Below are 21227 nucleotides of genomic sequence, written 5' to 3'. Positions count from 1 at the left end.
GTATGTACAGAGATACGAGGAAGAAATTCGACAGAACAAACGAGATCGGTTCATTGCAACCTGCAAGCCTTATTGGTATATGTTCAATAGCTACCATGGTTTTGAACTTGAATATTTTCCAGAAGGCTCACTGGCGCAGATGCCCAGCAGGCGTGACGATTCTGCCTGGTAAATCTGACATCACGAGGTCCAAGGTGTTGCGACCACGAGTTGGCTCATGGACGAGCTGGTCAAACCCATACATGTGGCACATCATCATCATCATCACAAGCCCATAGCCCTAAGGCCGCCGGGGCGTCACAGAGCAAGCATGAACAAGGGAGCGCGTGCAGCAGCTAGCAAGGACTACAGCTACACGTCAGGTGCAGTCCATGAAATAATATGATTAACATCCTACTCCCCATGCTAGAGTATAGAGTAGACACACACGTGTGCAGGACGCGACACACCAAAAGACACGAGAGTGAGTTTGGAAGACTGGGAATGTCGGGCAGAGTAGCTGGCCTCAATTGAGTGCGCGTTAACGAATCGTGTGGTCGGCCTTCCGAGGGCAGGAGCTATATATGACCAAGTGGGTCGGCCTGCGCTGAGCAGAAGCGGTTTGTGACCCATGCGAGTTGGTGGGTCGGCCTGCGTTGAGCAGGAGCGGTTTATGGACCATGCGAGTTTAATAGTAGTGCGCGAGAGGCCAGTTGCGGAGGAGTGCCCATGCCGACATTCGCATTAGGGCCAGAGGAGATAGCGGGTGATAACAGCCAATATAGATGGTAAGTATGTATTGCACAAGAGCGTTGTTCTAGAGGCATAAAGTCAGACTGATATTGTGGATTAGGATCGACAGAGAACGCTATCTGCATCCTAAGTGAATGTCTTTGCACTTACTCAGTGATCGGCTGGACCATGGTGTCAGGCCGCTCCGCAGCTGTAAGAGGAATGGTCCTGAAAGCATCCATCTTGTTCCGGGACAGGGCATCAGCGATGGTATTGGAAATTCTTGGCAGGTGCGATGCTCGGATCAGGAAATTGTGCTTCACACAGATTGAGTACAGGGTGCGGATGAGTGCCATGACTGCAGGAGACCGGCTCGTGCCCGTCTTCAGGCACTCCACGACAGCTTGGTAGTCGCACTGAAACTCCACGCGCAGCCACTCGATCCCTCATGTGGCGCAGGCCACGTCAATGGCGAAGAGCTCCTTGTAGGTAATGCTTAGTTCCAGTTGCTGCGGGGACCAGTCACCTACGAACCAGTGACATTGAAGAAGGCTCCAAATCCAATGGTGCCACTTGCGTCGGTTGGCGACTGGACGTCAGCGCTGGGCATCCACTTCTCTAGCAGGAAAAATGACTTTCCGTTCCATGTTGACAGTCTGGTGCCACCAGCTCAGGTCGCCCTTGGCTGAGGCTGACAGATGCAGCATTCGGTGAGATGACATCTCAGATGTGGCCTTGTCGAGGTCATACAGGGGGCGGAAGAATGTACGGGCGGCCGGAATTGCTCTGGAAGCGAACGAGAGGTGGCCCAGGAGTGAGGCGAGTTCGCGTTTGAGAACGCAACCAGATATAGCAGCAGAATGGCCTATCGTGAAACCGTCACACAACCCATGCAACACAAAGTGAGAGAAGGAGTGATCAGAATGACGGTTAAGGAGCCCGGCTAATCGGCTAACATTGATGGGGTATCCACAGAATGTTTACGGAGCAGACGCTGAGGTGGCGGACTGTCCCCTGACACATTTGACTTCTGGGTCCTTCCCGCGGCATTGAAGGCACCCGTGGGCACGATAGCAGAATGAGTTGTTTCACTGGTCCCTGTTGAAGTTGCGGCAGATAAGCTTCCCAAGATGGGTTGGCGCGCTGGACTGCGGCGGACCTCCACTCCCAGCGCCGTCGGATGGAGGCCCTGGACTTAAGGGACATCGGGCCTGGGCCACTGGGTGCACCAGAGAACAGCGCGAACATGGCGGGCGACCACGGCTGGTGAATGACGACTGCCACAAATTAGAGTCGATGATAGCCCAGTCGTACGACAGTGGTTGGGAGGCTATGGCGCGCCGGAAACGCCTGTCAGAACTTAGCCATGCGTCCACATGATAGGAGTTATTTGCATCCAGAATAGTGGCCTGATATGCCAGCAAATTATTTGCCCTATCTGGAGCCGCCGCCACAATTACTCTCGTGTAGACAGTAAACGCCTCGAGCCATGACGCTACATCGTGGACATGGCGGCGCTGGGCCTGAGTTGGCTTCTGTACAAGTTGGACAGAGCGGTTAGCCCCCACAGCTAGCTGGACCACATCGGGCTCCACACCCAGCTGGTCCGGGAGGAGGTCGTCGAAATCAATAAACTCGCCGCGTTCAATTGGCCCGCGGAGTTTATCAGATAGTACAGAGAGCGACGGACGAGCAGCCGGCGGATGGCCCACTGCATGAACGGAGCTGGATTTGACAGGCGGCACGACGGCTGCAGCAGATTCCAACTGCTCTACTCGCTCCATCAGGGGCTGGAGGACCTGGCCGACGGCCTGAGAAACAGCCGAAGCAAGTACATCAGGGGCCACACTCAAAGGCGGCGGCAGAAGAAACTGACGGCGCAACGTCGGAGACAACAGAGGCCGCGGAGGAAGATAATGGAGTCCCGGTTTGTTGACGACGAACAGGAGTTGGCCTGGTTGGTTGGTTGGTTTTTTTTTATTTCACTTCGCACATTCAAACGGGATGACGACCCAATAAAATGACGGCGAAGGCTTAGCCTAGAAGTGGCTATGGAAGAACATAGTAAAAGCTATGGAAGCACATAGTAAGAGAATAGGACACTAATAACTGCGAGTAAACGGCCTCGCACGCGCATTACTGCCTGCAGCCGAAGTTTGAGTTGCCGCCCCGCGATCAGGGGCCACACTCAAGGCGGCGGCAGAAGAAACTGACGGCGCAACGTCGGAGACAACAGAATCCGAGTGGGGAGGTATTGGAGTTCTGGGCGGTTGAAGACGAACAGGATTTCGCCGCACACGCACGTTACGTCCTGTATCCGAAGGTTGAGCTGCCACTCTGGCCGATGGCGTCTTTTGTCTGGTCGAGAAACGAGCCATCGTGAGAATATAATACTCAAATAATCTCTGGCCGCTGAAGACACGTAGTGTGACGGGACTGAGCTGAGAGAGAACAAGGAAAGCAAATACTAAAGACGGCAGCCAATCGGCAGAACTAGGACTGACACTCTGAAGCAGGACGGAGGCAAACTCAAATCAGAAATCAGAATTTTTGAGTTCAGAATTTGAAAGCTGACTGCACTCTGCAGGCAAAGAAACTGGAAAGACAGCAAGTTCTGTTGTGCGCACAGGAAATCTGCGCATGCGCAGAGCGTGGGCATGTAGTCTATGATACACAGCAGTATGTAGAGAGAGCAAGATTGTGCACACACGTAATCCACTAAGGAGGGTTATGCAACACGGCAACAGCGAAGCAATGGTACGTGACTGTTAACAACGGTTAACTCCTACGTTAACCGAACATTCAAGCCATAACATTCTGGGCCTGCCTCGGCCACGACCTCATGCCATGTGGCACATGTCCTCTGCATATTCGCCTGCACGTGTCGTTCGACTGCTGTGGAGCCAGTCTTGGCTGTGCCATGGCCTGGCGTACAGGGGCCTTGGCCAGAAATAATTATTCTCAGTTGTGACTAGGGTGAGGTCCTTAGCGTTCACAGTTAGGTGGGCAGTCACTCCTCCTGCCTCCGTGCCGACCGTGGTGTGGAGGCTGCAAGTGTGCACCGTTGCCGTAAGTGTGCACCGTTGCTGCAACTGCACGCTGCCGGGTGGAGCATTTCAAAGATGTAGCATAAATACCGAGCGCGACAAAACTCGTTCACTTCGTTTTGCATTTGAGTTAGTGGTGAGAGACAGAGTTTTTCTCTTCGCTTGTTGAGTATTCCGTCACGCTGCAGCAGCCTTTGCCAACTCTCCCGAGCGTGATTTGAAGATAGGGTTTGAAACGTGACGTTCTGCTGTTCCCTTGTGCTCCTGTTGGAGGGAAAGTATTTCTGAGGAGTTAATAACGACCAGGCAATGTCAGCAGGAATACAAGCAGTAGAAGTAATGGCAACGGAAGATCCGCGCACAGTGGAGGAGTCCTTCTTCGAGGAATATTTCACAAAGTTTAGCAAGAACTTTGTAGACGCGGATAAGTTGGCACGAGCGAAGTCTATATGCCACTTCGGCACAACTATTACTATCGCAACTACTGATGATGTGGAGGAAATGGAGGTTCCAGGCTACTGCATTTATGCTACAAAAAGAAGACGTGTCATCAAGGTGGAAACAGGAAGCGCCGGAACTACAAGCGTACTGAAACTACGCAAGATTTATCCTGGTGTTGGAGAGAGGTACAGTAGGAAATTGTTGTATAAAGAACTGCGGATTACCCAGTATGTACAGAGATGCGAGGAAGAAATTCGACAGAACAAACGAGATCGGTTCATTGCAACCTGCAAGCCTTATTGGTATATGTTCAACAGCTACCATGGTTTTGAACTTGAATATTTTCCAGAAGGCTCACTAGCGCAGATGCCCAGCACTCTGCTGCATGATAATGAGCGACTCGGTTTACTGCGGTATGCTGCTCAAGGCCTTCAATTCCTCAACTCTCTGGGTATTATGCATTCTGATGTAAAGCCTTCAAACTTGTGCGTTAGCATGCGAGCCGATGGCACAAGGATCGCGAAGTTGATCGACCTAGGCTCTGCTAAATTTGCAGGCGAGTTCATCAATAGGTGCCATATGGATGATACTCCTGCATATAGACCGCCTGAACTCCTCCCATGCCTGGACCTAGCCCACACAGGACACGATTGGGTGATGGTAAATCCATCAGCAGACTCCTGGAGGTTTGGACTGTGCATTCTAGAAGTAATGACTCGGCGAAGCTTCCACTCATTATGGAGTGAAGCTGTACCGCGTGACGAATTGTACATGGATTTCATATCGGTGAATGGCCTTATGAAGAGCCGTTCATATATTGAGCCTCTTAAATTCATAGGCTTGTCTACTTCTAGCCTGCCCCATTGTGCGAACAAGCTGATTTTTTATTTGATACGACACAAAGCAGCTGAACGTGTGAACATGGACCAAGTGGTCAATGAGATCAATGAACACCATGGCTTTGCTCAAAATGTGATTGCAAGCTCCATCGCTGAACATTAAAGTGATTTTATGGTTGAATCATGTTCTCAAAATTTTCTCTTCATCGTGGTCTTTCTCTTTTCGTTGTAGTTTCCCACCCGCCCTCCCCTTTATTCTCCTTTCTGGATAGGTCCTGCAGGCTATGTTTTGTTCATTTATCCTATGGGGTTATTCTAACCGGTTTTTCCTCAGGGTTGTGCTTCCGCCGGGGTCCTGAGGTTTTTTCCGCCAGCTTCGGGCTGGTTAATTATCCGGCGGCCCCATTCACCACAGCGGTTCACTTTTTGCATCATGTTGGTCTGGTACATACGTGTACATGTATACATGTATATGTGTGAGGTGGCATGCCCTTCTTCTTGCTCAAGTATACACAACGCTAAGCTCTTCTTCCATCTTCCACCGTGAGTGAACAAAGACCACACTACTACGGTACTACTGTGATCTGTATCTTTCTGTGGTGTGTGGGTGTGTCTGCGGTGTACGCAGAGGCCAGCTAGCTGGCAAAAACTTTGTGTGTTGTTGCTAATGCTGTCTATGTCTCAGTGTGTGCCAGGATATGTGTAGCGAGAAATGTCGTGACACTTATCAGTTGAAAGTCGTCACTAAATTAGGAAACCAAAACAATCAATGTTATAACCAAAATGTTTAGGGAGTTTTTACATTCACAGTGACGATAAATCTTAACCGTCCACCTCTCCACGCTGCGCTCTTGGAAACACGCGAATGTGTGCAGAATTTTGCTCCAAGTCCAGAAAAAGTCCAAAAAAATCACGTGTTTTAGCCACGTACTGGGCTGCACGGCGGCGGGCGAAGCCCACCGCCGTGTAGCAGGACTTTTGCCAGCACCCTCGTGACGTTGCAGATATGTGGCTTGATGATTGTAGTTGACGTTGATTTAGTGACTTTGGCAAGTTTGAGTCGTGTCAAGAAGTCAGGTAGGAGTCAGTACTAGGCAGTAGTGGAACGTGAGTGGTAGTCTTTGCCGAGTTTGGAGGGTATCCTGGATTTGGTTTGCAGCGCTGTGGAAATGGCTTGCTGTGGAGGTCCCATACCAGCACTGGATGTTGTATCAAAGGTACGATCTCGTAGCACGCCCTAAACCTTCAAAAATTAAAAAATTGACTTCGGTCTGTGGGAGTCTGTGAGAGAACGCCCACTTGTGCTGTAGTGACAGATTCCAGGGCCACGTTGAGGGGCCCTATCCCACCACCCATGGCTGCTTCTGGACATTTTTTTAGGTTTGGGTCCCGCGCACGGACAGAATGGGCAAGAAAATGTGAAAAAAACTTGTGAATGCATTTTGTTGGCTCCTGGGTGGCTCGCACACCGTGGTAGGCCTCGACCAAATATGCTTGCGCATATTTCAGCATATTTTGTGAGACAGTTCATATATGGCATATTGAGCGACAAAGGGAATATTGGAATGAAGCCAGCATATAATTCAAATATTCTGAAGAAAATGAGGACAAAACATTCATATTATGAACAAAATGCGTTCAGAAATGCCTTTTATGGATGAGTTTGGAATGGTTGAGGCGTTTGCTACATTTCCCCATGGATGAACACTATCGCTACTCTTGCTGGGGGCACACCCCATCCATACAATTCCGCATGTGTTTTGATTTGCACCATAAGCATGATAGCCGTGAAGCCATTGACTATTCCAAGGTTGTAATTTTACTGAAATGATCTACACTTCCTGCTTATGTCGAGCATATTTTGGAATATTTTGGCATATCTTTTTGCATATCTTGCTAAATCTTTGGCATATTATGGACGTTTTCCCTGATATGCGACGAGCATAATATGCTCTTTTTTTTTAGCATATTTGGTCGAGGCCTACACCGTCGCACTATGCCGGAATTTTTTCCGGCCTCAAAAGCCTGTCAGTGAGGCGCAAGAACTTGTAAGTCATGTCCAGAGGGCCAGCATAGTGGCAGGAGTGTGTGGTGAAAAATTCACTCAAATTCATGGAGAGACACCAAAGTTACGGTCAGTTCGCCTACCGAAAGCTTCACTCCACAGAAGATGCCTTAACGTATGCTGTTGATCGATGGCAAATGGCACGGGCAGAGCGCAAGTATACCGGCAGCGTGTTTGTCGACATGTCAAAGGCCTTTGACCGCGTCAGGCATGAGCGACTCGTTACCGAACTGTTTAAGCTAGGCATCTCGGGAACTGCACTCAACTGGTTCTGCAGTTACCTGTCTGGCCGGACACAGCAGATCAAATTGCAGGATCAGTTGTCAGGGACTGTTCCTTGCTCTCGCGGTGTTCCGCAGGGCAGTGTCTTAGGCCCACTCCTGTTTGTAATTTACACTGCTGACGTCAAGTCAACGATGCCTCCGGATGTGGCAGATCAGGAATTCGCTGATGACATCGCTCTCGATTGCTCCAACGCGTGTCCCAAGCAAGTCTGCGAGTCTCTGTCGTCTGCAGTGACCAACCTCGCCAAGTGGCTAGATGACATCGGCCTACTTCTGAATGCCCAGAAAACCCAAGTTCTGTTTGTAAAGCCAAGAGGCGGTGCTGATGTTCAAGAACACGTACGTTGTCGAGGACAATCCCTGGAATCAACAACATCTGCGAAATACCTGGGTGTTGTAATCGACAATGACCTCTCCTGGCAGGCACATATCAGCCATGTAACACGCAAGATCGGGCCAGTAATTGGACAGCTATGGCGACACGGCAGGTCCCTGAGCCTAAGAGCACGCCAAGTCTGGTATGTCAGCATGATACAGGCTCATCTGTCCTATGGATCCAACTGTTTCTTCTGCAGTCTTTCCAAGCAGCTCCTGGATAAACTCCACCGCCTGTCAAAATCCGGTGTCAGAGCGACCCTGCAGCAAAGGACTCTGGTCCCAACTGCCCCCCTTCTCGAGCTACTGGGTGTGCAAAGCTTGCCACAGCTTCTCTTCCAGAAGCTTGCCATCTTCGTTTTCAAATGTTTAAATGACAAGACAAGTCCCCTGTTAAAGAATCTGTTCGTGCCGATCAACGACCCTGCCACACCTCAGCTGAGGACGACACGGGGTCAAGTGTCAAGCCTGCTGAGAGTTCCGTTCCTCCCTGGTCCTGCTGGACGTCGTTCAATTCAGTTTGTTAGCAGCATTCTGTGGAATGCTCTCCCAGTTGCAGTCCGTACGGAAGGTGATTGGCAGACATTTAAAGCTCTAGCCACGGCTCTCGACTTGCCCAGCCTTTACCCATATTAACATTCTCTGTACCTAACTTCATGTCGAAATCCATTTTAACAATCCGCATATCTCTCCTCCTCCCCCCCCCTCTCTCTGTCTCTGACACACACACACACACTCTCTCTCTCTCTCTCTCTCTCTCTCTCTCTCTCCCTCTATCTATCTATCTATCTCTCTCTGTTGTTGTTATTGTTGTTGTTGTTGTTGTTGTTGTTGTTGTTGTTGTTGTTGTTGTTGTTGTTGTTGTTGTTGTTGTTGTTGTTGTTGTTGTTGTTGTTGTTGTTGTTGTTGTTGTTGTTGTTGTTGTTGTTGTTGTTGTTGTTGTTGTTGTTGTTGTTGTTGTTGTTGTTGTTGTTGTTGTTGTTGTTGTTGTTGTTGTTGTTGTTGTTGTTGTTGTTGTTGTTGGTCATTTTGTGACAGCTTGTACAATTCCCTGTCCAGGTAGTAAAGCGTCTCTCTCCTCTCCTCTCTCTCTCTCTCTCTCTCTCTCTCTCTCTCTCTCTCTCTCTCTCTCTCTCTCTCTCTCTCTCTCTCTCTCTCTCTCTCTCTCTCTCTCTCTCCCTCTCTCTATTTCTCTCTCTCTCTCTCTCTCTCTCTCTCTCTCTTGTTGTTGTTGCTGCTGCTGCTGTGGTGTTGCCGTTGCTGTTGTTGTTGGTCTGTTGTTGTTGTCGCTGTCGCTGTTGTTGTCGCCGTTGCTGTTGTTGTTGATCATTTTGTAAGAGCCTCGACAGTTCACTTGTCCAGGCAATAAAGCAGTCTCTCTCTCTCTCTCTCTATCTATATCTATCTCTCCTCTCTCATCATGCATGCGTCACACTCTCATGGAAATTTTATTTTTTTATTTTATTTTATAAGATTGCATGCTTCACACTCTCATGTAATATTTCTTTCCTTTCTTCGTCTTTTTGTGAGAGCTTGGACAATCCACTTGTCCAGGCAAGAAGGCAGCAATGCCTGTTCATTCTGGCGAAGTAAAATAAAATAATTATACCAACCAACCAACCAACAATTGAATGCCGTATGAAATTTTTGGGTAGGCTGCTACCAAGAATCGTGGATGCTGTCTACAAAATATACACCATTCATACCCTAAGTCAACAGCAACGTTTAAAACATTCTGACCTGTGATTGGTTTACACTGGCAGTTGCCATGACGACGCAGTAGGCGGGCATCACGCGAGACACCACAAGCCAAGGAAATCATTCTTGTTTGCAGATCATGCATTCGCTAAGTTCCAAGGTTATAATTATAGTGTCCATTCGTATTGTCCGTAACGCGTTTCCTGATCATACCCACTTGCAAAGGCGTAGGCAGTATATAAGCCACCCCCGATGATAATAATGTTGTATCACTTCGGTGTTACATATACTAAAATTGGAACGATACAGAGAAGATTAGCATGGCCCCTGCGCAAGGATGACACGCAAATTCGTGAAGCGTTCCATATTTTTTGCCAGTCCAGGCTACAGTGAAGTGTTTGGCACCATGCGGGCGCCGGGCATGGTACTTGAAAGACGTTTTTTCTTCACTATTATAGATTTTGTTGAAGTTTGATGAAACAATTTTGAGATTCGTATATCTGCGACAGTACAAGATGAGGAAGTGAATTTTGAGGTGCCTATGACATCAAGTATAGTAGGCCAACAAAGTGGGGAGGCGTAAAACCCGCAAACGGATTTTTTTTAATGAGAAACTGAGAAAAGGGTCTATGAGTATGAATCATTCTGCAAATGTACACCAAATATTATCAACTATCGACTGCCATCCACCCTAGACAACCGTGCATCCCCTACTGGTGCAGCACGGCTTGCACCGGATAGGCGAACTCGGCAAGCGCAAGCTACTAGTGTTTGCCTGGAGGTGCCTTCACGGGAAAGCTAGTGCCACGTTGTCTGTACTGTTCGTCCGATCTGTTGGCAGGAGAACCCGCCATCAGAGGTCCAGTGGTCTGCTCAGTCAGCCATCCTCCACTCGCTCTGGCGCTTCTCGGCCGTCCGTCGCAGGATCTGCACACTGGAACCTGCTGCCGGATGACGTTCGGACAATAGCAAGACAGGAAAAGTTTAGCAAAAGTTGCCTACCATATTGTTGCTGAGACTAGCCCTCCCCCTAGCTCTCCTCGACCACCCTGTCACCCCTGATACCCGCTTGACTCCTCTGTCAGATACTTCTTCTTTCGTAATTTTCTAATTCCAGTCCTCTCTTTTCTAAATGCGTCTTATCCATTCGCCTTTATATCATTGGGCCTAGTTCCCGTTTATTGTGCGAATTAAAATAAACCAACCAACCAACCAAGGCAACTGCTCAGCGCAAGCACGTAGCAAACAACTAGGGATGACATCACTGCATATGGCTTCGCAGGAATTATTTATCAGTTCTAGGAGCCTCCAAGGAGCTTGACGTCATCTGAGGTGGTTGACTGCAAGGTCAGCATAGAGTCTTGCGGCTGTGCACCAACACGAATGTGAAGCTGTGGCTGACGGGACACTTACAATGCTGTGGTAGGCGTTGGAGACTTCTGTGATGTCGCACGTAACGTCGGCTATTGCCAATCAACAAAGCTCGGTTGGACTTTGGTTCAGCGGTGGTACACATACGTCAGGTACACACGGATTACGTGCGACTTAACCTCTCTAGTGGTCCTTAGCCTTGACTGTAGGGAGTCATAGGGCCGGCAAAAAACACATCACGCTAGCTGTCTTTGAAGGTACGGCTCGGGACAAGTAGAAAAGAAAATCCTGTCAGCTTTTCCATTCTTTTGGTTGGTATAGTCAAGTATCTAATTCTTACTGGTCTCGTCATCGTCCAGAGCAATTAGCTGTTGCGCTGATTCGAATTGTACTTCAACTGCTTTGTCAAGACTTAGTACCATTCGAGAAAACCAACATGTCATGACCTGGTGTAGCTGAATTAAGCTCGGCAAAGCCACGCAAAGATGTAGCATAAATACCAAGGCGCGACAAAACTCTTTCACTTCGCTTTGTATTGGAGTTAGTGGTGTGAGAGAGAATTTTTCTCTTGGCTTGTTCAGTATTCCATCACGCTGCAGCAGCTGGCAGCGGAAGATCCGCGCAGTGGAGAAGTCCTTCTTCGAGGAATATTTCACAAAGTTGAGCAAGAACTTTGTAGACCCGGATAAGTTGGCACGAGCGAAGTCTATATGCCACTTCGGCACAACTATTACTATCGCAACTACTGATGATGTGGAGGAAATGGAGGTTCCAGGCTACTGCATTTATGCTACAGAAAGAAGACGTGTCATCAAGGTGGAAACAGGAAGAGCTGGAACTACAAGCGTTCTGAAACTACGGAAGATTTATCCTGGTGTTGGAGAGAGGTACAGAAGGAAATTGTTGTATAAAGAACTGCGGATTACCCAGTATGTACAGAGATGCGAGGAAGAAATTCGACAGAACAAACGAGATCGGTTCATTGCAACCTGCAAGCCTTATTGGTATATGTTCAATAGCTACCATGGTTTTGAACTTGAATATTTTCCAGAAGGCTCACTGGCGCAGATGCCCAGCAGGCGTGACGATTCTGCCTGGTAAATCTGACATCACGAGGTCCAAGGTGTTGCGACCACGAGTTGGCTCATGGACGAGCTGCTCAAAACCATACATGTGGCACATCATCATCATCATCATCATCATCATCATCATCACAAGCCCATAGCCCTTAGGCCGTCGGGGCGTCACAGAGCAAGCATGAACAAGCGAGTCTACACGTCAGGTGCAGTCCATGAAATAATATGATTAACATCCTACTCCCCATGCTAGAGTATAGAGTAGACACACACGTGTGCAGGACGCGACACACCAAAAGACACGAGAGTGAGTTTGGAAGACTGGGAATGTCGGGCAGAGTAGCTGGCCTCAATTGAGTGCGCGTTAACGAATCGTGTGGTCGGCCTTCCGAGGGCAGGAGCTATATATGACCAAGTGGGTCGGCCTGCGCTGAGCAGAAGCGGTTTGTGACCCATGCGAGTTGGTGGGTCGGCCTGCGTTGAGCAGGAGCGGTTTATGACCCATGCGAGTTTAATAGTAGTGCGCGAGAGGCCAGTTGCGGAGGAGTGCCCATGCCGACATTCGCATTAGGGCCAGAGGAGATAGCGGGTGATAACAGCCAATATAGATGGTAAGTATGTATTGCACAAGAGCGTTGTTCTAGAGGCATAAAGTCAGACTGATATTGTGGATTAGGATCGACAGAGAACGCTATCTGCATCCTAAGTGAATGTCTTTGCACTTACTCAGTGATCAGCTGGACCATGGTGTCAGGCCGCTCCGCAGCTGTAGGAGGAATGGTCCTGAAAGCATCCATCTTGTTCCGGGACAGGGCATCAGCGATGGTATTGGAAATTCTTGGCAGGTGCGATGCTCGGATCAGGAAATTGTGCTTCACACAGATTGAGTACAGGGTGCGGATGAGTGCCATGACTGCAGGAGACCGGCTCGTGCCCGTCTTCAGGCACTCCACGACAGCTTGGTAGTCGCACTGAAACTCCACGCGCAGCCACTCGATCCCTCAAGTGGCGCAGGCCACGTCAATGGCGAAGAGCTCCTTGTAGGTAATGCTTAGTTCCAGTTGCTGCGGGGACCAGTCACCTCTGAACCAGTGACCATTGAAGAAGGCTCCAAATCCAATGGTGCAACTTGCGTCGGTTTCCGACTGGAGGTCAGCGCTGGGCATCCACTTCTCTAGCAGGAAAAATGACTTTCCGGTCCATGTTGACAGTCTGGTGCCACAAGCTCAGGTTGCCTTTGGCTGACAGATGCAGCATTCGGTGAGATGACATCTCAGATGTAGCCTTGTCGAGGTCATACAGGGGGCGGAAGAATGTACGGGGGGCCGGAATTGCTCTGGAAGCGAACGAGAGGGGGCCCAGGAGTGAGACGAGTTCGCGTTTGAGAACGCAACCAGATATAGCAGCAGAATGGCCTATCGTGAAACCGTCACACAACCCATGCAACACAAAGTGAGAGAAGGAGTGATCAGAGTGACGGTTAAGGAGCCCGGCTAATCGGCTAACATTGATGGGGTATCCACAGAATGTTTACGGAGCAGACGCTGAGGTGGCGGACTGTCCCCTGCCACATTTGACTTCTGGGTGCTTCCCGCGGCATTGAAGGCACACGTGGGCACGATAGCAGAATGAGTTGTTGCACTGGTCCCTGTTGAAGTTGCGGCAGATAAGCTTCCCAAGATGGGTTGGCGCGCTGGACTGCGGCGGACCTCCACTCCCAGCGCCGTCGGATGGAGGCCCTGGTCTAAAGGGACATCGGGCCTGGGCCACTGGGTGCACCAGAGAACAGCGCGAACATGGCGGGCGACCACGGCTGGTGAATGACGACTGCCACAAATTAGAGTCGATGATGGCCCAGTCGTACGACAGTGGTTGGGAGGCTATGGCGTGCCGGAAACGCCTGTCAGAACTTAGCCATACGTCCACATGATACGAGTTATTTGCATCCAGAATAGTGGCCTGATACGCCAGCAAATCATTTGCCCTATCTGGAGCCGCCGCCACAATTACTCTCGTGTAGACAGTAAACGCCGCGAGCCATGACGCTACATCGTGGACATGGCGGTGCTGGGCCTGTGTTGGCTTCTGTACAAGTTGGACAGAGCGGTTAGCCCCCACAGCTAGCTGAACCACATCGGCCTCCACACCCAGCTGGTCCGGGAGGAGGTCGTCGAAATCAATAAACTCGAAGCGTTCAATTCGCCCGAGGAGTTTGTCAGGTAGTACAGAGAGCGAGGGACGAGCAGCCGGCGGATGGCCCAATGCATGAACGGAGCTGGAGTTGACAGGCGGCACGACGGCTGCAGCAGATTCCAACTGCTCTACTCGCTCCATCAGGGGCTGGAGGACCTGGCCGACGACCTGAGAAACAGCCGAAGCAAGTACATCAGGGGCCACACTCAAAGGCGGCGGCAGAAGAAACTGACGGCGCAACGTCGGAGACAACAGAGGCCGCGGAGGAAGATAATGGAGTCCCGGTTGGTTGACGACGAACAGGAGTTGGCCTGGTTGGTTGGTTTTTTTTATTTTATTTCACTTCGCACATTCAAACGGGATGACGAACCAATAAAATGACGGCGAAGGCTTAGCGTAGAAGTGGCTATGGAAGAACATAGTAAAAGCTATGGAAGCACATAGTAATAGATTAGGATACTAATAACTGCGAGTAAACGGCCTCGCACGCGCATTACTGCCTGCAGCCGAAGTTTGAGTTGCCGCCCCGGGATCAGGGGCCTGGCACATTCAAGGCGGCGGCAGAAGAAACTGACGGCGCAACGTCGGAGACAACAGAATCCGAGTGGGGAGGTATTGGAGTTCTGGGCGGTTGAAGACGAACAGGATTTCGCCGCACACGCACATTACGTCCTGTATCCGAAGGTTGAGCTGCCACTCTGGCCGATGGCGTCTTTTGTCTGGTCGAGAAACGAGCCATCGTGAGAATGTAATACTCAAACAATCTCTGGCCGCTGAAGACACGTAGTGTGACGGGACTGAGCTGAGAGAGAACAAGGAAAGCGAACACTAAAGACGGCAGCCAATCGGTAGAACTAGGACTAACACTCTGAAGCGGGACGGGGGCAAACTCAAATCAAAAATCAGAATTTTTGAGTTCAGAATTTGAAAGCTGACTGCACTCTGCAGGCAAAGAAACTGGAAAGACAGCAAGTTCTGTTGTGCGCACAGGAAATCTGCGCATGCGCAGAGCGTGGGCATGTAGTCTATGATACACAGCAGTATGTAGAGAGAGCAAGATTGTGCACACACGTAATCCACTAAGGAGGGTTATGCAACACGGCAACAGCGAAGCAATGGTACGTGACTGTTAACAACGGTTAACTCCTACGTTAACCGAACATTCAAGCCATAACATTCTGGGCCTGCCTAGGCCACGACCTCATGCCATGTGGCACATGTCCTCTGCATATTCGCCTGCACGTGTCGTTCGACTGCTGTGGAGCCAGTCTTGGCTGTGCCATGGCCTCGCGTACAGGGGCCTTGGCCAGAAATAATAATTCTCAGTTGTGACTAGGGTGAGGTCCTTAGCGTCCACAGTTAGGTGGGCAGCCACTCCTCCTGCCTCCGTGCCGACCGTGGTGTGGAAGCTGCAAGTGCGCACCGTTGCCGTAAGTGTGCACCGTTGCTGCAACTGCACGCTGCCGGGTGGAGCATTTCAAAGATGTAGCATAAATACCGAGGCGCGACCAAACTCTTTCTCTTCGCTTTGCATTTGAGTTAGTGGTGAGAGACAGAGTTTTTCTCTTCGCTTGTTGAGTATTCCGTCACGCTGCAGCAGCCTTTGCGAACTCTCCCGAGCGTGATTTGAAGATAGGTTTTGAAACGTGACGTGCTGCTGTTCCCTTCTGCTCCCGTTGGAGGGAAAGTATTTCTGAGGAGTTAATAACGACCAGGCAATGTCAGCAGGAATACAAGCAGTAGAAGTAATGGCAACGGAATATCCGCGCACGGTGGAGGAGTCCTTCTTCGAGGAATATTTCACAAAGTTTAGCAAGAACTTTGTAGACGCGGATAAGTTGGCACGAGCGAAGTCTATATGCCACTTCGGCACAACTATTACTATCGCAACTACTGATGTGGAGGAAATGGAGGTTCCAGGCTACTGCATTTATGCTACAGAAAGAAGACGTGTCCTCAAGGTGGAAACAGGAACAGCTGGAACTACAAGCGTGCTGAAACTACGCAAGATTTATCCTGGTGTTGGAGAGAGGTACAGAAGGAAATTGTTGTATAAAGAACTGCCGATTACCCAGTATGTACAGAGATGCGAGGAAGAAATTCGACAGAACAAACGAGATCGGTTCATTGCAACCTGCAAGCCTTATTGGTATATGTTCAATAGCTACCATGGTTTTGAACTTGAATATTTTCCAGAAGGCTCACTAGCGCAGATGCCCAGCACTCTGCTGCATGATAATGAGCGACTCGGTTTACTGCGGGATGCTGCTCAAGGTCTTCAATTCCTCAACTCTCTGGGTATTATGCATTCTGACGTAAAGACTTCAAACTTCTGCGTTAGCATGCGAGCCGACAGCACAAGGATCGCGAAGTTGATCGACCTAGGCTCTGCTAAATTTGCAGGCGAGTTCATCAATAGGTGCCATATGGATGATACGCCTGCATATAGACCGCCTGAACTCTTCCCACGCCTGGACCTAGCCCACACAGGACACGATTGGGTGATGGTAAATCCATCAGCAGACTCCTGGAGGTTTGGACTGTGCATTCTAGAAGTAATGACTCGGCGAAGCTTCCACTCATTATGGAGTGAAGCTGTACCGCGTGACGAATTGTACATGGATTTCATATTGGTGAATGGCCTTATGAAGAGCCGTTCATATATTGAGCCTCTCAAATTCATAGGCTTGTCTACTTCTAGCCTGCCCCATTGTGCGAACAAGCTGATTTTTTATTTGATACGACACAAAGCAGCTGAACGTGTGAACATGGACCAAGTGGTCAATGAGATCAATGAACACCTTGGCTTTGCTCAAAATGTGATTGCAAGCTCCATCGCTGAACATTAAAGTGATTTTATGGTAGAATCATGTTCTCAAACTTTTCTCTTCATCGTGGTCTTTCTCTTTTCGTTGTAGTTTCCCACCCGCCCTCCCCTTTATTCTCCTTTCTGGATAGGTCCTGCAGGCTACGTTTTGTTCATTTATCTTATGCGGTTATTCTAACCGGTTTTTCCTCAGGGTTGTGCCTCCGCCGGGGTCCTGAGGTTTTTTCCGCCAGCTTCGGGCTGGTTAATTATCCGGCGGCCCCATTCCCCACAGCGGTTCACTTTTTGCATCATGTTGGTCTGGTACATACGTGTACATGTATACATGTATATGTGTGAGGTGGCATGCCCTTCTTCTTGCTCATGTATACACAATGCTAAGCTCTTCTTCCATCTTCCACCGTGAGTGAACAAAGACCACACTACTACTGTGATCTGTATCTTTCTGTGGTGTGTGGGTGTGTCTGTGGTGTACGCAGAGGCCAGCTAGCTGGCAAAAACATTGTGTGTTGTTGCTAATGCTGTCTAGGTCTCAGTGTGTGCCAGGATATGTGTAGCGAGAAATGTCGTGACACTTATCAGTTGAAAGTCCTCACTAAATTAGGAAACCAAAACAATCAATGTTATAACCAAAATGTTTAGGGAGTTTTTACATTCACAGTGACGATAAATCTTAACCGTCCACCTCTCCACGCTGCGCTCTTGGAAACACGCGAATGTGTGCAGAATTTTGCTCCAAGTCCAAAAAAAGTCCAAAAAAATCACGTGTTTTAGCCACGTACTGGGCTGCACGGCGGCGGGCGAAGCCCACCGCCGTGTAGCAGGACATTTGCCAGCACCCTCGTGACGTACGTTGCAGATATGTGGCTTGATGATTGTAGTTGACGTTGATTTAGTGACTTTGGCAAGTTTGAGTCGTGTCAAGTAGTCAGGTAGGAGTCAGTACTAGGCAGTAGTGGAACGTGAGTGGTAGTCTTTGCCGAGTTTTGAGGGTATCCTGGATTTGGTTTGCAGCGCTGTGGAAATGGCTTGCTGTGGAGGTCCCATACCAGTACTGGATGTTGTATCAAAGGTACGATCTCGTAGCACGCCCTAAACCTTCAAAAATTAAAAAATTGACTTTGGTCTGTGGGAGTCTGTGAGAGAACGCCCACTTGTGCTGTAGTGACAGATTCCAGGGCCACGTTGAGGGGCCCTATCCCACCACCCATGGCTGCTTCTGGACATTTTTTTAGGTTTGGGTCCCGCGCACGGACAGAATGGGCAAGAAAATGTGAAAAAACTTGTGAATGCATTTTGTTGGCTCCTGGGTGGCTCGCACACCGTGGTAGGCCTCGACCAAATATGCTTGCGCATATTTCAGCATATTTTGTGAGACAGTTCATATATGGCATATTGAGCGACAAAGGGAATATTGGAATGAAGCCAGCATATAATTCAAATATTCTGAAGAAAATGAGGACAAAACATTCATATTATGAACAAAATGCGTTCAGAAATGCCTTTTATGGATAAATTTGCCGGGAATGGTTGAGGCGTTTGCTACATTTCCCCATGGATGAACACTATCGCTACTGTTGCTGGGGACACACCCCATCCATACAATTCCGCATGTGTTTTGATTTGCACCATAAGCATGATAGCCGCGAAGCCATTGACTATTCCAAGGTTGTAATTTTACTGAAATGATCTACACTTCCTGCTTATGTCGAGCATATTTTGGAATATTTTGGCATATCTTTTTGCATATCTTGCTAAATCTTTGGCATATTATGGACGTTTTCCCTGATATGCGACGAGCATAATATGCTCTTTTTTTAGCATATTTGGTCGAGGCCTACACCGTCGCACTATGCCGGAATTTTTCCGGCCTCAAAAGCCTGTCAGTGAGGCGGAAGAACTTGTAAATCATGTCCAGAGGGCCAGCATAGTGGCAGGAGTGTGTGGTGAAAAATTCACTCAAATTCATGGAAAGACACCAAAGTTACGGTCAATTGAATGCCATATGAAATTTTTGGGTAGGCTGCTACCAAGAATCGTGGATGCTGTCTACAAAATATACACCATTCATGCCCTAAGTGAACAGCAACTTTTAAAACATTCTGACCTGTGATTGGTTTACACTGGCAGTTGCCATGACGACGCAGTAGGCGGGCATCGCGCGAGACACCACAAGCCAAGGAAATCTTTCTTGTTTGCAGATCATGCATTCGCTAAATTCCTAGGTTATAATAACTATAGTGTCCATTCGTATTGTCCGTAACGGGTTTCCTGATCATACCCCCGTTGCAAAGGCGTAGGCAGTATATAAGCCACCCCTGATGATAATAATGTTGTATCACTTCGGTGTTACATATACTAAAATTGGAACGATACAGAGAAGATTAGCATGGCCCCTGCGCAAGGATGACACGCAAATTCGTGAAGCGTTCCATATTTTTTGCCAGTCCAGGCTACAGTGAAGTGTTTGGCACCATGCGGGCGCCGGGCATGGTACTTGAAAGATGTTTGTTCTTCACTATATCGGTTTTGTTCAAGTTTGATGAAACAATTTTGAGATTCGTATATCTGCGACAGTACAAGATGAGGAAGTGAATTTTGAGGTGCCTATGACATCAAGTATAGTAGGCCTACAAAGTGGGGAGGCGTAAAACCCGCAAACGGATTTTTTTAATGAGAAACTGAGAAAAGGGTCTATGAATCATTCTGCAAATGTACACCAAATGTTATCAACTATCGACGGCCATCCACCCTAGACAACCGTGCATCCCCTACTGGTGCAGCACGGCTTGCACCGGATAGGCGAACTCGGCAAGCGCAAGCTACTACAGTCAACTTCGCCAATAACGACATTCGGCGGGGCATCAGAAAAGTGTCCTTATTCGCGAAGTGTCCTTATAACCGAAGTCCCATTTGAATGTATGTGAACCCATATTTTGTATAGTATGACATGCATATCAAAATCAAGCTCTTTTCTTGCTCTATGTCAATGTGTACTTTATTTTCATATTGCAGTTGAAAGGAACTAAAAATTCAATATGCAAGGGAAATTAATTGAAAAAATTAATAATAATATTATGCCTTTTTGATACAGTAGATACAGGGCCAGAGACATGTACATGTACATGTATGATGATTACTGTACAATCATGTACCACTACATGTACATTGTATACATATAGGTGTGCTGGTAAATCCAACAATTTTGAAGCCAACATAAAAAAGGAAGAAAAAGCCCCCTCCCCCTTGGCTGCATTTTCTTGCATGTGTGCCTTTATAATAATTATTAATTATGAATAATATCCATCACCAAAGGTTCTGGTACTTCTGCATGACAGGTACATGTACTTGACTGACAGGTACTTGAAATAGCTGTCAAAAGCCCAGAAAGTCGTTATTCAAGCAGTGAATATGACCTCGGGGCACTAAAAGCATGTCGCTATACGCGAATTGTCGTTATTCAGATAGTCGTTATATCCGAAGTTAAATGTATACAGTTAGATGGGACTTTGCTCTGGGCATGGAAATTCGGTCGTTATTCGCGAATTGTCGTTATATCCGCAGTCGTTATTAGCGAAGTTGACTGTACTAGTGTTTGCCTGGAGGTGCCTTCACGGGAAAGCTAGTGCCACGTTGTCTGTACTGTTCGTCAGATCTCCTGGCAGGAGAACCCGTCATCAGAGGTCCAGTGGTCTGCTCAGTCAGCCATCCTCCACTCGCTCTGGCGCTTCTCGGCCGTCCGTCGCAGGATCTGCACACTGGAACCTGCTGCCGGATGACGTTCGGACCATAGCAAGACAGGAAAGGTTTAGCATAATGACCTACCATATTGTTGCTCAGACTAGTCCTCCCTCTAGCTCTTCTCGACCACCCCGTCACCCCTGATACCCGCTTGACTCCTGTGTCAGATACTTCTTCTTTCGTAATTTTCTAATTCCTGTCCTCTCTTTTCTAAATGCGTCTTATCCATTCGCCTTTATATCATTGGGCTTAGTTCCCGTATATTGTGCGAATTCAAATAAACCAACCAACCAACCAAGGCAACTGCTCAGCGCAAGCCATTAGCAAACACCCACGGATGACATCACTGCATATGGCTTTGCAGGGATTTATCCGTTCTAGGAGCCTCCAAGGAACTTGACGTCATCTGAGGTGGTTGACTGCAAGGTCAGCATAGAGTCTTGGGGCTGTGCACCAACACGAATGTGAAGCTGTGCTGGACGGGTCACGTACAATGCTGTGGTAGGCGTTGGAGACTTCTGTGATGTCGCACGTAACGTCGGCTATTGCCAATCAACAA

The 21227-nt window shown here is 48.6% G+C and overlaps 2 non-coding genes across 2 annotated transcripts; both read left to right on the top strand.

The window, feature by feature from the left end:
* The first annotated feature begins 9726 nt into the window (after window positions 1-9726).
* On the top strand, window positions 9727-9832 carry LOC135811014 (U6 spliceosomal RNA). The gene has a single exon (XR_010552489.1). It is a non-coding gene; the product is annotated as a U6 spliceosomal RNA (small nuclear RNA).
* Window positions 9833-19262: 9430 nt separating this feature from the next.
* Window positions 19263-19368, top strand: LOC135811013 (U6 spliceosomal RNA). The gene has a single exon (XR_010552488.1). It is a non-coding gene; the product is annotated as a U6 spliceosomal RNA (small nuclear RNA).
* The last annotated feature ends 1859 nt before the right edge of the window (window positions 19369-21227 follow it).

Source organism: Sycon ciliatum, chromosome 2 (assembly GCF_964019385.1).
Source record: "Sycon ciliatum chromosome 2, ocSycCili1.1, whole genome shotgun sequence".
Classification (NCBI taxonomy): Eukaryota; Metazoa; Porifera; class Calcarea; order Leucosolenida; family Sycettidae; genus Sycon; species Sycon ciliatum.
The sequence above is the reverse complement of the archived record's forward strand: the minus strand, read 5'-3'. Positions and strand labels throughout refer to the sequence as shown.